We start from the raw sequence: 16,289 nt of genomic DNA, 5'->3' as shown, positions 1-16,289 counted from the left end.
TCTGAAAATGAATTTAGCTACTTGCAGAGGATATACTGACTCTCAGAGGATTTTTTTTAGACACCAGTTTAATTTCCTGTATAAGGACATAGCCATTAAGTCAACTAAGCATTCCTTATTTTATGAGTATTGTTCTTAAAAATAGCACATCAGTTTATTACTTTAAAAAGAGAAATATGTAAAAATAAATAAATAACAAATATATCAACAACCTAGTTTAAAAATGGCCAACAGATTTGAATAGACATTTCTTCAAAGAAATAGACACATGGCCAATAAGCATATAAAAGATGCTCAACATCATTAGCCATCAGGAAAATGTAAATCAGGGGGTGAGTGAATGCTACCTCACATCTACTAGGATGGCTGTATTAAAAACGGTAGATAATGTTTCTGAGAATGTGAAAAAATTGGAATACTTACATACTGGTAGGAGTATAAAATAGTGCAGCTGCTTTAAAAAACAGTCTGGCCCGGCTGGCATGGCTCAGTGGTTGGACATCGACCTATGGACCAGGAGGTCATGACTCGATTCCCAACCAGGGCACATGCCCGGGTTGTGGGCTCAATCCCCAGTGTGGGGCATACAGGAGGCATCCAATCAATGATTTTCTCTCGTCATTGATGTTTCTATCTGTCCCTCTCCCTTCCTCTCTGAAATCAATAAAAGAACATATTTTTTTAAAAAAACACACACAACCTGAGCATCCTGGAACCAGTTGCCTGAGGATACCAAAGGGCAACTGTATATCTTGTTGGTTCTGTATGGGGATCCCTGTTCGTGGCATCAAATATGGGGGGAATGGCGTTCTCTCTTCTTGCGACCAGCGCAGAGAGAGAGAACTCGGGGGTTGATGAAATCTTGAATAGAACGCGACGAGGTTTTAAGGAAAAAATGAATAAAACAAGACTAAGACAGAAATAGAGGAAAGCTGGGACCAGGTGTGGCGTCTGCTCTCTGATAGATGAACAGGGTCCAGAGCCGGTACAGTAACTTTTATTTATAGCCAAATACCAGGAAGTTTTACTAAGGGTGGATAAAAGGGGGAATGTGTGCGTTCTTGTAGCTTCCTTGTAAACAGTCACCTCCGGGTGGGTCCGAATCGCATTCGGTCTTGGTGCTTGACTAGATTTAGATAAGAACCCATTTCCTGAGACCTGGCTTTGAAGGTCAACTGAGGCATTCCCACCTCTTGGTTAGATATACCCCCAAGAAAAGGCTCTGCCTTCATCATGGGTTCAGTTGACATGAATTTAAAAGAAAACCAGCGCCTTCCCTTGCAGGGGGCCTTCCACAATTCTGTTTCTCTAGAGAATCCTGACTAAAACAGATTTTTCCAAATCGATCCTTTAGATTTGCTCCAGATGACTTTTTTTCTATTAAATTTAAATCAAGTTAATGTGTTTCTATTAAAAATAGCATTCCTTGTTATGATGTCATTTGGCAAAAGGTTTCAACCAACCTTTATGAAGACTGGAATTTCATATTAGAAAGCCACTGCATGGCATTCATAGTTACCCACCCAATAAATTGTATGTGGTCCTCATTCTATAGGGTAGGCTCAGGTATAAATCCCATTAAATCTCCAAGTACAGAATCAGCCACATGGAACCCCAACTGAAGATTGAATACTGATGGCCAGAGACCACAATCAGGTAAATGCCACTCTGGGAAGGCTGTGTTCGCTGTGTTTGTTCTCTGGATGTGCTACATGTAAATTATAGCACAGGAAATATGGTTAGAGAGGGCAAAATCCAAGTTCCTGTTTCCAGGTTAGCATATGCTGTCTCCACCCAGAGGGTGTGGAATTCATAGGAAGAACTAGAAAACAAGCATTCTTCAGTCTACTTGGTGATGGGGTTGGAAGTGAGGCTGTGGTCCTAGGATCCTTTCCTTCACTAGCTGCGCTGGCTCAGGACCACCTGCACACCCACTGTAAAATGCAACAGGCCTCTCCCATCTACATTCCAGCTAACATTGTCCTTGTCAGTAGGCACAGGTAGAAGACCTCCTAGAGACAATGTCACCTGTTTGATACTGGATCTAAAATCAGATATGAGCCCTAACCAGTTTGGCTCAGTGGATAGAGCGTCGGCCTGCGGACTCAAAGGTCCCAGGTTCGATTCTGGTCAAAGGCATGTACCTTGGTTGCGGGCACATCCCCAGTAGGAGGTGTGCAGGAGGCAGCTGAACAATGTTTCTGGCTCTCTATCCCTCTCCCTTCCTCTCTGTAAATAATCAATAAAATATGTTTTTAAAAAAATCAGATATGAACCTGTAATCTGCAAGTGCATTGTGCAGCAGGCCTGCTGTTATGGGATGGGGTGGGCATAGTGCCTGTCAAGGGTCCCGCAGCGTTTTGTGGTTAAACACATGGGCTTTGCAGACCCAATATCTGGGTTCAAATCCAGATTCTATCTAATATAAACTCCATGATTTGGGGCATATCACTGAACTCCCACATTTAGTTTTTTTGTTATAAAATGAGGACTATAATCTACTTCATGGGATTATACCTCAGATGATGCTTTTGCTGAATAACATTTCCTATTAAATGCCCATACTTTTTTATTCTTTTTAAAAATTATGGGATCACTTGTTTTCAAAGAATAATCCCATGTACTTAGTTCATTAAAGCAATTTTCTACCATCAGCTGTCAAGTTTTTTTAAATGATCACTAAATGTTCACCTTAAGATTATCAATATTATGTGAATAGTAAACTTGATTTGAAGATTTATGTCCATTTTATAAAGTTACTAGGGGCCCAGTGCACGAATTCGTGCACCTTGAAAGGGACTCTGGGCCATGAGGCTGCGATGGGCACAGGGGTGGGTCTCGGCCCATCCTCTGGGCCCCCACCGCGCCCCTCCCGCTGCGGCCTGGTCCCCTGTCTGTCAGCAGCCCTGCTCCCGCCACTGCTGCTCCCACGCACTGATGGTGCCACCCCGCTCACACCCACTGACGGTGTGGAGCAATTGATTCCGGCACCAGCAGCGGGTGCGAGCAGAGGCTGTCGGCCCCAATTGCCCCTCAGGAGCAGGGGAGGTGGAGAAGCCCTGAAGGGCAATCAGAGCCAGCAGCCACCGCTCACACTCATTGATGGCGCTGAGCGATCGGGGCCAGCTCCAGGTGCCGGCGGTGGGTGCGAGTGGGGCCAGCAGCAGGTGCAAGCGCCAGGCAGGACAATGGGGTGCGGGAGCAAAGAATTTTCAGTAACCACCAGAGGCTCACCCAATGACAGCAACCGGCACCCTGCCTTGGTTTGGCGCTCCCGCTCACCTGCTCCACCATCCCACCTCAGCGGACGCCTGCCATGTTCCATGTTCTGCCCACTGCTGCTGACGCCAGCCATGTTCCACGTGCGCCCCCTGGTAGTCAGTGCACATCATAGTGACTGGTTGTTCGGTTGTTCTGCCGTTCGGCTTATTTGCATATTAGGATTTTATATATATAGATATCGTTTGTACTGAAGAGTTTTAAAAAAGATAACTTGCTGAAACGGGTTTGGCTCAGTGGATAGAGCGTCAGCCTGCGGACTGAAAGGTCCCAGGTTCGATTCCAGTCAAGGGCATGTACCTTGGTTGAGGGCACATCTCCAGTAGGAGATGTGCAAGAGGCAGCTGATCAATGTTTCTCTCTCATCAATGTTTCTAACTCTCTATCTCTCTCCCTTCCTCTCTGTAAAAAATCAATAAAATATATTTTAAAAAAACAAACAAACAAAAACAAAACAAAACAAAAAAACAAAAAGATAACTTATATACATACTGTTAATTTTCCTCAAAGAACTTCTTAGAAATACAGTATAAACTTTTAAGAACCACAACAGAGTCCACTATGGCTCAAACTTTAAAGATTTTCTTTCTTTTTTTTTTAATCCTCACCCGAGGATATTTTTCCATTGATTTTTAGGGATAGTGGCAGAGAGAGGGAAGGACAGAGAGAAATACCAATTTTAGAGAAACACATTGATTGGTTGCCTCCTGCACCTGCCCTAACCAGAGCCCAGTCCAGGGAGGAGCCTGCAACCAAGGTACGTGCCCTTGACTGGAATAGAACCTGGGGCCCTTTGGCTCACAGGCCGACACTCTATCCACTGAGTCAAACTGGCTAGGGCTTTAAAGATTTTCTTAAAACCGCCCCTGGCTGGTTTGGCTCAGTGGATAGAGCATCGGACTGTGGATTAAAGGGTCTCAGGTTCAATTCCAGGGTAGGGCACATGCCTGGGTTTCGGGCTTGATCCCCAGTGTGGGGTGTGCAGGAGGCAGCCAGTCAATGATTCTTTCTCATCATTGATGTTTCTATCTCTCCCTTCCTCTCTGAAAGCAATAAAAAATAATAATAAAATAAACCGTGAAAAAGGATTTTCTTGAAATACACTATAAATACTGGCTCAAGACCATATCCCAAAGTTACACCGCACAAGACTTTTTTATTGTTGACTATTACAAATGTACTCCATCCCTCGCCCCCAACCTCCTCCACCCAGCCCCTACCCCACTCCAGGCTTTCCTCACCCTATTGTCTGTGTCCTTAAGTTGTGTGTTTATGCATACATGTTCTTTGCTTAATCTTTTCCTGTCCCCTCCACCCTGTCTCCTCTGAGGTCTCTCAGTCTGTTCCATGCATCCATGCCTCTTAGACCTATTTTATTTGCAGTTTATTTTGTTCATTAGTTTCCACATACAAGTGAGATCATGTGATATTTGTCTTTCTCTAACTGGCTTATTTCACTCAGCTTCATAATCTCTAGGCCCATCCATGCTGTTGAAATGGTGTAAGACATCCTTCTTTTTTTACAGCCATATAGTATTCCATTGTGTACAAGCACCACAGCTTTTTTTAGCCACTCATCTACTGAGGGGCACTTGGGCTGTTTCCAGATCTTAGCTATTGTAAGTAATGACCAGCACAAGATTTTATGTAAGACTCTACCTCTTTAAAAAAGAGAGGCTAGCCCTGACCGGTTTGGCTCAGCGGATAGAGAGTCAGCCTGCGGACTCAAGGGTCCCAGGTTCGATTCCGGTCAAGGGCATGTACCTTGGTCGCGGGCACATCCCCAGTGGGGAGTGTGCAGGAGGCAGCTGATTGATGTTTCTCTCTCATCGATGTTTCTAACTGTCTATCCCTCTCTCTTCCTCTCTGTAAAAAATCAATAAAATATATTTTTTTAAAAAAGAGAGAGGCTGTCAAACACATATCTGATGAGAACCTGGGGGCAGCATTCTATCAACTGAGGCAAAGATTATCCCACACTGAGCAACATATATCTGCACAGAGCACCATCTCCAACACAGCCATGTGTGATGACAAGGGTGTACATTCCATCCGCACATCTCCATGCTCATGCCTTCTCCCCGATCTCCTCCACAGTTAGAGTAGTAGCTATTTCTGGAGGAAGCCTAGTTTATCCAGAGAACTGTGGAGGATTTGTTTTCTAGTCAGCAGATGCTTTCAAGTGACAATTTAGCTGTCAATGAAAAATAAGTGAAAGGTGTTGCAAATTCTGTGAGATCTTAGCAATTCATGGGAGCTCTGTTGACATCGAATGTATCTCCCTCTCAGTTGCCTGGGGAACTGCATTTTAATGTCACACATCAAGCAGCTCTTTCCTGACTGTAATAGTAGTTTTTCTGATGCCATGATTAAAGCTGTTCAAATGTTTGGCTTCTGGCAAATATTTCCTGACATCATTCATGACAGTGATGGATCTGAACCAATTTTAATACATTTTAAAATCCCACTAACTTGTTAAATAACCAGAGAAAGAATCCTATATAAATGGAAAATATCTTTATTTCCAGAAAAGGTATCTAAAAAGATGCATGTGAATCTATAATGTTCTGCTGTTTCAAGACCAGCGTTGGTCCTTTGCAGGATTACACCTCAGAGGCCAGCCGTGACCTCTCTTTAGAAGGTGCCATATAGCGAGATGCGGCCCCGTTCTGGTTGGACCATTCGTTTCTGGCAGTTACTTCTAGATGCCCACCCACTATTCTTTCTTTCTTTGTTTTGTTTGTTTGTTTTTTGTTTGTTAGTTTGTTTGTTTTTACTGGAAGATCTCCAACTTACTCCACAGAGTCAATATGCCTGGACTTGGCCAAAAACACATTTTCCAAGCTCCCTGAAGCTGCAATGGTCAGGTGACACGGTTCTGTCCAATGAGTTATGGGTTGCTGGGTGGTGCTTCTGGGAAAGGCCTTTGAAGGGGTGCAGATAGGAGCTCAGCTGATAGGTGTCTTGTGCCCTTCACCTCTTTCTCCTGCCAGGAGTGCAGAGGCCATGCTAGAAGTGGATTAGCCATCTTGTGCCCAGGAGAACACAAGCCCATGCTCAGGAGGACTGAACAGAAAGATATGAAGATCCTGAGTCCCAGGTGACTCCGCAAAGGCTCCTTTCCAACCCTGGACCACCTCCTGCCAGGCTTCCCATTACTTGAGAAAAATGCAGCAACTTGTTGAGCCACTCAATGTTTGAGTCCCTGTCATTAGCAGCCAAACACAATTCCTAACTGATAGATCATTTGGTACCTGTAAGTGGAATTCTTGGAGTGCTGTGAGGAAAGGAATTTCCTGAAGCCCCCAAGGGTTTATGGGAAGCTTTATGGATGATATAAAATAAGGGGGCTCCCCTCCAAGGTCCCATCTACATCCCTCCTGCATGGAAGAAGTCCAATCTTGTCTTCAGCAGGGCCAGAAGTCAGGCCACTGCCCAGAATTTCTGCTCCATATTAAAGTACAGTCAGTCCAGCATCCTGAATGTGGGGTTTGCACAGCCAGGGGCCATGCAGCTGCATAAGGTCACATGGATATGGAGAGAGAATAGGTGAGCCCACGGGCAAGTCCAAGGTCATGGAGCAAGAGAGAACAGGAGCAGAGCAAGAGAACAAGTAATACCTTAACTAATAAAAAAAAAAGAAAAAAAAAAAAGAAAGGAGGGAACTCTTTCTGGGGATTTTAACTTTCTAAGATATAGCATGCTTCTGATGGGATCCACCTCTTAGCCAATCCATTGTTCCCCAGGCTAGACTGACAGGCAAGCACCTGCCCTACATCACCCCAACTTCACTGTGCATGGCCTTCTTCCCCTATGTTTGATCTCTTCCCCCAGTGATCTGCAGGGACTGGATCTTGGGTTTCCTGGGGAGCGAGAAGCTGTGGCTTCCTGGTGAAGCTGCCCAGATGACCATGCTTATAATGTCTGGCGCTCCCTTTGCTTTCTTCCCTTTATTGATATTAACTAGCTGATTACGATGGTAACAGAGTGCTGCAAATAAAATAGGAAACTAAGCGTTTGGACAGAGAGCTTTAAAAGTCCACTAGTTGGAGATTGGAAAGCTAGTGGCCCCATTTTGGCAAGGCATGGCATTTGGTCAAACTGTTCTTTGCTATAATTTGCTTGCTGTACCTCGATCATCTCTACGATAGCAGAGTAAGAAGAGAGATGGAACCTGGGTTATTGATATTACTGCTGAGTCATTCTAGAACAGCTGTGAAACCCCAAGACTTCTTACTGGGTAAGAAAAATGATTATATATATATATATATGTATATATATATATATATATATATATATATAATGATCTTTTATATATTGTTCTTTTATATATATAGTTTACATTATAAAAGACATTCTACCTTAGCCATATAAATGAGTGGAATACTTCCAATTATTTTGCATGGTGGCTAGGATATATAAACTATTTAATAAGAATTTGTTGACTAATAACTTATAAAGAATTTGTTGACTAAAATCTTATCCTATTCTTGTCCCACTTCAGATGTACATAGATAATTGCCATGCTTTTGTTGAATTTATATTGCTTATCATGCCATTTATCATGCCTTGCCCCAAGAAAGTAAACATTTTACGAATTAATTGAAAAATTAGGTTGGACTTTGATAGATCTAGACCAGTGGTTCTCAACCTTCCTAATGCCGCGACCCTTTAATACAGTTCCTCATGTTGTGGTGACCCCCAATTTCATTGTTACAAATTGAACATAATTAAAGCATAGTGATTAATCACAAAAACAATATGTAATTATATATGTGTTTTCCGATGGTCTTAGGCAACCCCTGTGAAAGGGTCGTTCGACCCCCACAGGGGTCGTGACCCACAGGTTGAGAACTGCTGTTCTAGACAAAACTGTGAGACAACCATTGTAACTAACACTTTTCTTCCCACCAACACTTACAAATTCTGCACTTTTTCTAACATATCTTGAATGCTTTATATGTGCCAAGCACTGTTCTAAGAACTTTATTAACTGATTTAATCCTCACCACAACCCTATAACAGGATTATTATTGTAATAGTCTGTAGGTGGAAATTTATTTTAACAGTTTTATAGGTGCAGAGAGCATGGATAACTAGGTAATTTGTCCAAGACCACGTAATTAGAATTAATTAGTGGCTGAGCCAGGATTATTGCAAGTGTTCTGGCTCTTAACTGCCACACATTAATATTGCTTTAGTGTATGCTTCTTCACTCTTCATCATCATCTGCAGGTGGTCTGCAGGTGAACGGTGACACTGAGATGAGTTCGGCAAGCAGGATGAGCTAAGAGAAGCAGAGGGCTACCGCTTGCTCAGGCGTGTAGCAAAACCTCCAAGGCTCTCATGGCTTTTATTTGGGGAGTACAGCAAATAACAATGGAGTACAGCAAGTGACAATGGAATACAGGCATGCCTATGAGATCAACTGAGCTCAGTTATACATTAAACTATTAATTTCCTATGTTATACAAAGACCCTTTCAACCTGCAGCAGTATACCCTCCCTGGCTTTCCATGCCCTCATGGACTATTTTATCACCTCAAGGAAATTCTGCCTCTGAACAATAAATCTTGCGTGCAAGACTTTGTTCTGACGTGGCCCGCTGGCAGGCCCCCGCCTTTTCTTGGCAGAACGTCCTCTTCTAGTTAACTTCGTTCCACTTGACGGTCTACATCATCTCCACTCCAAACTTTGGGTTCTGTGATAGCAGCTATTGCCTGATGAGTTTGGGTTTTTAAGTTTTGCTTTGTCTTGCTGTGTATTTCTTCTTCTTCCTACTTGTGAGAAGGTGATTCTGGATTCAGGCTTCATGGTCCCATGGAGGCAGGCTCTCTATAGGGATGATTAATTTATGCTTGATGCTTTTTTTAAAAAAATTGTAAGAATTTCTTTTATTATTATTATAACACTAAGGCATGAACGTTTGCTGATTACTATACTGACTAGTGTGGCAGAGAATTCTAGGTCTCCCTGTATCTCTTCGTCCATCGGTGGGAGATAAGGATTGTTACTCCCCTTTAACAGAGGAAGAAACTGGTTTTTACTTGCAGAATATCAGGAATTTGTTCAGCCTGAAGCCCTAGCTGGACCAACCCGCCATTCTAGCCCCCAGGGGAAAAAGGACAGTCAAGTTGTCAGCAATTTCTTTTTGCAAATGTTGAATGGAGGGGCTCCCTTCTGACCTCTGATTGGCTCTTGGAGACCCAGGATTGACAACCATGAGCCCAGGTGCTTATCTCGACACTTTCTTTCACACACCGTTTGTCTAAAACCTGTCACCTGGTCCTAAGACCCCAGCATGTAGCCAAATTCCAGTAGGATGCACATCAACTTCCAAGTTGTCAGTGTCCACCAGCACTTTTGTCCATAGCAATCTGTGTGTGGCAGCCCTCCTCCCCACTTCACCTTTCACAGCTGCCCTGTTCTGACTTTACCAAAAGAAAGTAATCTGCCTCAGGTATCCGAATATTTCTATGTTACACTGCCCCAGGCATCCTGCAAAGGCGCAAATCACAATGCTGGCATCTGTGTAGAGAGAATGAGCATTGAGCAAGTTATGTTGCTCTCAATTATTTGCTTTCATCAAAATTGGAGCAACATCTAATCATGTTGTCACTTAAGATAACTTGTGATAGATCATTTTTCACCGTATAAGTTGGATGCAAGGCAATCTTGAGTTGTTGTTAAAACAAACTTCTTCCTATACCCATCTATTTAGTGCTTGTATTTATAAAATAAAAAATTGGAGTAGAATTAATTCTGAATCTTGTCTCATTCTAGCAGTAAATCATATTCATCCACAGCTACATGAACTAGTGAGGAAGGTGGGGGAGCAGTACTATCATTAAGAAATAGGTTTCCAATAAAATTGTACTGTTAATACTTATCAAATTTTGTGATATGTTTATTTTGTTGTGATACATTGTATGATGGAAAGATAACTCAGTCTAGAATAACTTGGAAAACATGTAGAGCAGCGGTTCTCAACCTGTGGGTTGCGACCCCTTTGGCAGTAGAACGACCCTTTCACAGGGGTCGGCTAAGACCATCCTGCATATCAGATATTTACATTATGATGCATAACAGTAGCAACATTACAGTTATGAAGTAGCAACGAAAATAATTTTATGGTTGGGTTACAACATGAGGAACTGTATTTAAAGGGCCAGAAGGTTGAGAACCACTGATGTAGAGCCTTATCATCACAGGAAATACTTTTTTAAATTTATATACAAATTCTTTTTGTAGAAAGGCTTGAAATGGACAATCAATAAGAGACTTCCAAATATAAAGGTTGAATAAATTTCTGTAGAGGGAAGAGAAATGGAAATACAAGTTTAAGAAGAAAAATGAATGCCCTAACCGGTTTGGCTCAGTGGATAGAGCGTCGGCCTGCGGACTCAAGGGTCCCAGGTTCGATTCCAGTCAAGGGCATGTACCTTGGTTGCAGGCACATCCCCAGTAGGAAGTGTGCAGGAGGCAGCTGATCGATGCTTCTCTCTCATTGATGTTTCTAACTCTCTATCCCTCTCCCTTCCTCTCTGTAAAAAATCAATAAAATATATTTTTAAAAAAAGAAGAAGAAAAATGAAGAAAAGAAAGAGCTTATTCAATAATTTGTATAACTTGATGGTGGTAGGGAACAAAGAACTATAGTATTTACATTCCATTGATTGCTCTTAGAATGCTGTCACGGCCTTGTTTTAAAGTGAGTGTTTAAAATACACTGCAATTTATATCTTTACAACTATTTAATCTTAGAAAACCTTTAATTATCAACCTAACAATTGCATATGTGAGGCACAGGAAGGTAGAGGGACACATATATCTCTAAAATTCTTTTGGAGGTGCTTGAACAAAAACAAATCTAAAGCCATGTCCAACATCCTTTGGAACCCACCCACAAAGAAGTTTCTTTTGGTTATTTATTTTATTTGAACATTTTTCTCTGACCACACATACACACACACACACACACACACACACACACACACACACAAAATGATCATTTGGCAGCTATGGTGAAAAGAGTCCAAGCTGCTGAATTCAGACGGATGTGGGTTCCAAACCCCAACTCTACACTTTACTGTGTGGCCTTGGGGAATGCTTGACCTCTCTGGGCTGCAATTTCCTCACTTGCAAACAGAGAAAAGTTATGAGAATTAAAAAGAATATATGCAAAGGACCTTATAGATGTGTCATAATAAATATGATGATTAGAGCAAACAATCATTCCTATTCTTCCTTTTCCTCAAAATCTTTCTATCAGTTTTAATACAAAATATGAGCAAGCCTTTCATCTTTCTAAGGGAAGAAAAAAAAAAGCCTAAATGGTGTTTATGTGGCTGCACCTGTCTGTTCACTTAGTGTCACCATTTCCCAGGAATCAATATGATTGTTTGCCCCTGGACATAGTTTCCTGGCAACACACATCTTGAACTAATTCAGGTGAATTTCCTGTGTCATTTATGGTCACTTGGCTCCTGTATCAAGTGGCTCCTTGCAACCTTCCATAAATATTAGGATTATGCTTGCTTAAGGGAAATAAGCAAATGTTATGTTTATACATCGTTTTTCTCTTGGGACTTAACAGTGCTAAGCAAAGAACCATCCACTGAGGTCACCACAGTCTCTTTGAATGCAATTGGGTGGGTATTTTTGTGTGATGCAAACAGAGCAGAAAGGACTTATTCCCAGGGTTTTCTAACCTGAAGGAAAAGGAGTAATTCCTCAGTGAATCCTCAACAACTATTGTTGATGATCCGGAGAAGCACAGGAAATATCGGATTTTTCCTGCCCTGACATTTTCTTTTCTTTCCACTGGGAGTAGGCTGGCAAGGATCTTTAAGGCAAATCAACAGTCAGGAGTTATTGCCAACCATTTAGCAAATAGTATATGAATTTTCCATGTTTTAAGTGTAAATATTCTTCACTTTAAATTCCCTTTACCCTCCAAAGTCTGATTTTTTTAAAAAAATATTTCTTATTTGAATCCCTAAAGGCAGACATTTACTATAACATTCATTACATAGGTTTTTGTGATTACTAAGCAAGAATATATTTGTAATAATGATACAGTTCTTCACTAAAGAAATGACAGTTTTTCATGAGATTAAAGTCTCCCATAATCTCACCACCTTGTTATCAATTTGCTGTATTTCTTTTTAACAGTTTTCCTGTGTACTGTTTTTTTTTGGTTGTTTTTTTTTTCAAAAGTACTTGGATATTTTAATGAACTCCCCTCCATGTAGCTTCAAGCTACCAGGACACAGGCCCCACCAACACCCTTAATCTTCTCCTCGGCTCTTCTGCTGAAGAACTTGGCCTTCACAATGACAGGCTGCTTTGGGAGCTTTCCCTTCCCCAGAACTTTGTAGTAGCCCGATCGCACCACATCAATGATGGGAGCAACTCCAGTCTTGCTTTTGGCAGCATTCACCCGTGTCTGCCCACTGACCAGGGTCCACAGTTTATCAAGGTTGACAGTTGGGCAGAAGCTCTGGTTCCTCTTCAAGTGGTAATGCCTCATACCAACTTTCCCAAAGTAACCTGGGTGATATTTGTCGAAGTTGATCCTGTGATGATGCAGGCCGCCAGCATTCCCGCGGCCCCCCGGGTGCTTCCTGTGCTTGCCGATGCGGCCGTGGCCGTGGCTCACGTGGCCCCGAAGTTTGCGGGTCTTCCTCAGTCTGGATGGCATGTCGGCGGCCGAGTTGCAAGAGCCTGTGTACTGTTGACAAAAGAACCATCCCAACCCGTGGAGACTTTTTATGAGTTTATCTGAGCCCAAACTGATGACAATTGCTGGGAAATAAGAGCTCAAATACTCCAGAGAATGGCAGTTTTGAGGTTTCTTTTATACATTGGAGTTAAGGAGGAAAAGAAAGATTACATGAAAGTGAAAGAAAGTAAGGTAGAGGGTTGTTAACAGGATTATGTGCTTGCTTGATAGCTCTGGAAAAGAGGATTTCTTTGGGGATTTCAAAGGTGTGCTCACCGAGAGGCACAAGAACAATGGATGGGTCTGGTTTACAAATCTTTAACTAAAGAAGTTATACTAGTTGGCCTGGGGCATGACTACCCACCATGACCTGCCCAGTTAGGAATTTATGATTTATTACAGCACCCCTTTTGCTTCCACAGAATTTACTGTAGTAAACAGAAAACCACAGGACCACAATAGTGTCACTCATGCTGAAAGCCCATGAAGCCAAACCCAAATACCTGATATAATTGCAGTTAAATCTCTCCCCAAAACATAATCAGCCTGGAATTTCCTGATCAACACTACTGAGGTCATCTGCCTGATAAGACCTTCTGCCTTCCCCTGTGGGAAGGTGTCCTTGCCTGAAACAATACACTCTTTAATTTCTTAGTCCCACCCTCTTTCTGGCTATAAAGTCCTTCCATTTTGTATAATTCACTGGAGCCCTTCTAGTTGCTAGATGGGATGCTGCCTAATTCATGAATTGCTTAACTAAAGCCAATTAAATATTTAAATTTACTAGGTTGAATTTTAACAACTGTAAGCTTTTTTTTTTTTCCAATTATAAAATGCCTTGTGTGGGGAAAAGGGGAAAAAAGAACTACTGGACTTTCTTTTTATTTTTTTAATGTTCAATGATCTCTGAACTTCTTATTGGCCTCCTGCCCCAAAGGGGTGCCCCACCTCTGCTGCCTTAATACCTCAGAACTTAGGTGTCATTGACCTCATACACCCCTTTGCCATCCACAATCCTGCAGTGGCGTTTTTTTTTGGATGGATTGCATGCAATTGCTGTTGTCTAGGGCATCACCAAGACTGAAGTCTTCCCCTTCTTCCAGCAGGAGGAGGTTGGTGATGATCTCAGCCTCCAGCTTGGCCTTGATGCTCTGCAGGGCCTCCTACTCCTGGGGCTGGTGCTGCCTCTCGGCCCTGGTCTGGGCCAGGTCTGACTCCAGCTGCTGCAGGACCCCGTTGAGCTGTTCTGTCTGATGGCACAGCGCATCTCCACCTCCATCAGGATGTTCTCCATGCTGGCCTTCAGATTCCTCATCCAGTCCAGGTCAACCTCCAAGGACTGGACCATACATGTCAGCAGTTCTTATCTCAGCAGTCTGTGAGGTGACCACTGTGGTGCTCTCCTCAGTCTGCCGCGACCAGTACTTGTCTAACTCTTCTCCGTTCTTCTGAGCCAGCTCATCACACTGGGCCTAGATGTCTGCCATGATCTTGCTAAGGTCCTGATATTTGGGGGCATCCAACTCCACAGTCAACCCAAAGTTGGCAATGTGGTTTTTTAGACCATTTATTTCCTCCCTCCCCGTGGTTCTTCTGCATGAAGAGCTGCTCCTCCTTGAGAGCCTTGATTTCTGTCTCCAGCCACAGCTGAATATCGGTGTCATCAATGACCTTTCTGAGCCCATTGAGTCACTCTCCATAGACTGGCACATGGCCAGCTCCATGTCATACTTGACTCTGAAATCATCCCCAGCAAGACGGGCATTGTCAATGTACAGAACGATATGGGCATTGCCCACAGAACTTACAAAGACCTAAGCCCTCCAGTCCTCAATGATCTTGAAATAATGCTCCCAGCCTGTGACATGGGGTCCCTTCTTCTCCAGGTATTCCCATATGTCGCTCTCCAGTCTCCAATTATCAGCCTCCAGGCTCCTCGACCTCTCCAAGTAGGAGGTCATTCAGGCATTGCATTGTCTCCTTCTCACTGGATGTCCCCTATGCCCACCAGACACCCAACCATCCCTGCAGCCAGGCCCCTGGACCCCCAGCCAGCCTGCACACTGGTGGAGATCCGGAATCCTGAGCCCACAGCACTGTGGAGCAAAAGTACTAGCTCTCTCCTCTCACCTGTCTGGACTCCATAGTAAGGAGGTCCCAACACTTGAAAGAGACTTGCACTTAATTTCCTTGGCTCCAGCCCCACATCTCGCCCCTGCCCTGAAGCCTCTGTCAGGTTCCACAAAGCAGACTGTGCCTCTTCTGGGCTGCAGCCCCTCCTCATCTTTTCTCCCTTGCTACTTACTCAATGTGTGGTAAAGACCGGAACAGCCTCCATGGCATCATCCGGGAGCTTGTAGATGCAGAACCTCTTGCCTACACTGAACCTCCTGAATCATATTCTGCAGTTCAATGAGATTTCTTGGTGATTCTAGGCCAATTAAGAAATGAACTGGTCTAGACTACAGTTTTCCTGCCTTGCTTCATTGGGCATCTTTCCCCCACCCCTAAATTTATTAAATTCTCTCATGCATGGGATGTCCCTCACACCTTTCACTTCATTATCAACTTTGAATTTATTTGCTTTCTATTTTCATTTCTTTTCCTATTATTTAATGGGATCTCTAGAGGCAAGGGGGAAAAACCTTGTGGTCAAAAATTAAGCAACTTGACAAGTTTCAGGCACAAGTCTTAGAACAGTAGAGCAATAAAAGTATTTGCCATGCCCGGTGCTTGTTTTGCTAGTTTGTGTTTTACAGCTATCCTCTCAATAAGAACTCAGATGTGAGGGATATAACAGATGTTTATGATCTTGATGGGACAATTCTTCATGGGGGAGTCTCCTGGTGCCCTGGGGTTGATTACTTTACACCTGGAAAACTCAGAGACACTGCTGCCTGTAAGACTGACAGCCACCATTCTGCCAGAAACAGCAGCATTAAAGAATCAAATTGAAAATTACAACTGTGGGGCGGAAGGAAGTTTCCTCTACCCTAAAGGTTCTTTTGGCTAGACTGGTAATCAAACACACATGAAACAGGCTAGCAAGAGAAAACAACCACATTTAATATATACATATGTATGGGAACCTGCACTTACATCAGGGAGTCAGAGACTCCACATTCATGAGAGGTTCAGAGACAGAAAGGAAAAATGAGGTAGATGTGACTTTCTGAGCTAGGGATGAGGTAAGGCACAGTGAGGCTTCAGAAGGTCATTGCAGGGAGAGCACAAGTTCAGTGATTGGTAGTTTGCCCTGCCCTATAGATAGATTATCTCTGATAAC

At 43.0% G+C, this 16,289-nt stretch overlaps 2 pseudogenes; both read right to left on the bottom strand.

The window, feature by feature from the left end:
• Positions 1-12,498: 12,498 nt before the first annotated feature.
• On the bottom strand, positions 12,499-12,998 carry LOC139002698 (large ribosomal subunit protein uL15 pseudogene; annotated as a pseudogene).
• A 963-nt stretch (positions 12,999-13,961) lies between these two features.
• LOC138992780 (keratin, type I cytoskeletal 18 pseudogene) lies at positions 13,962-15,287 on the bottom strand (annotated as a pseudogene).
• Positions 15,288-16,289: the final 1,002 nt, after the last annotated feature.

The sequence above is a fragment of the Myotis yumanensis genome, unplaced genomic scaffold (genome assembly GCF_028538775.1).
Source record: "Myotis yumanensis isolate MYYU_CA2020_CCGP unplaced genomic scaffold, mMyoYum1.0.hap1 SCAF_1, whole genome shotgun sequence".
NCBI classification, from domain to species: Eukaryota; Metazoa; Chordata; class Mammalia; order Chiroptera; family Vespertilionidae; genus Myotis; species Myotis yumanensis.
The sequence above is the reverse complement of the archived record's forward strand: the minus strand, read 5'-3'. Positions and strand labels throughout refer to the sequence as shown.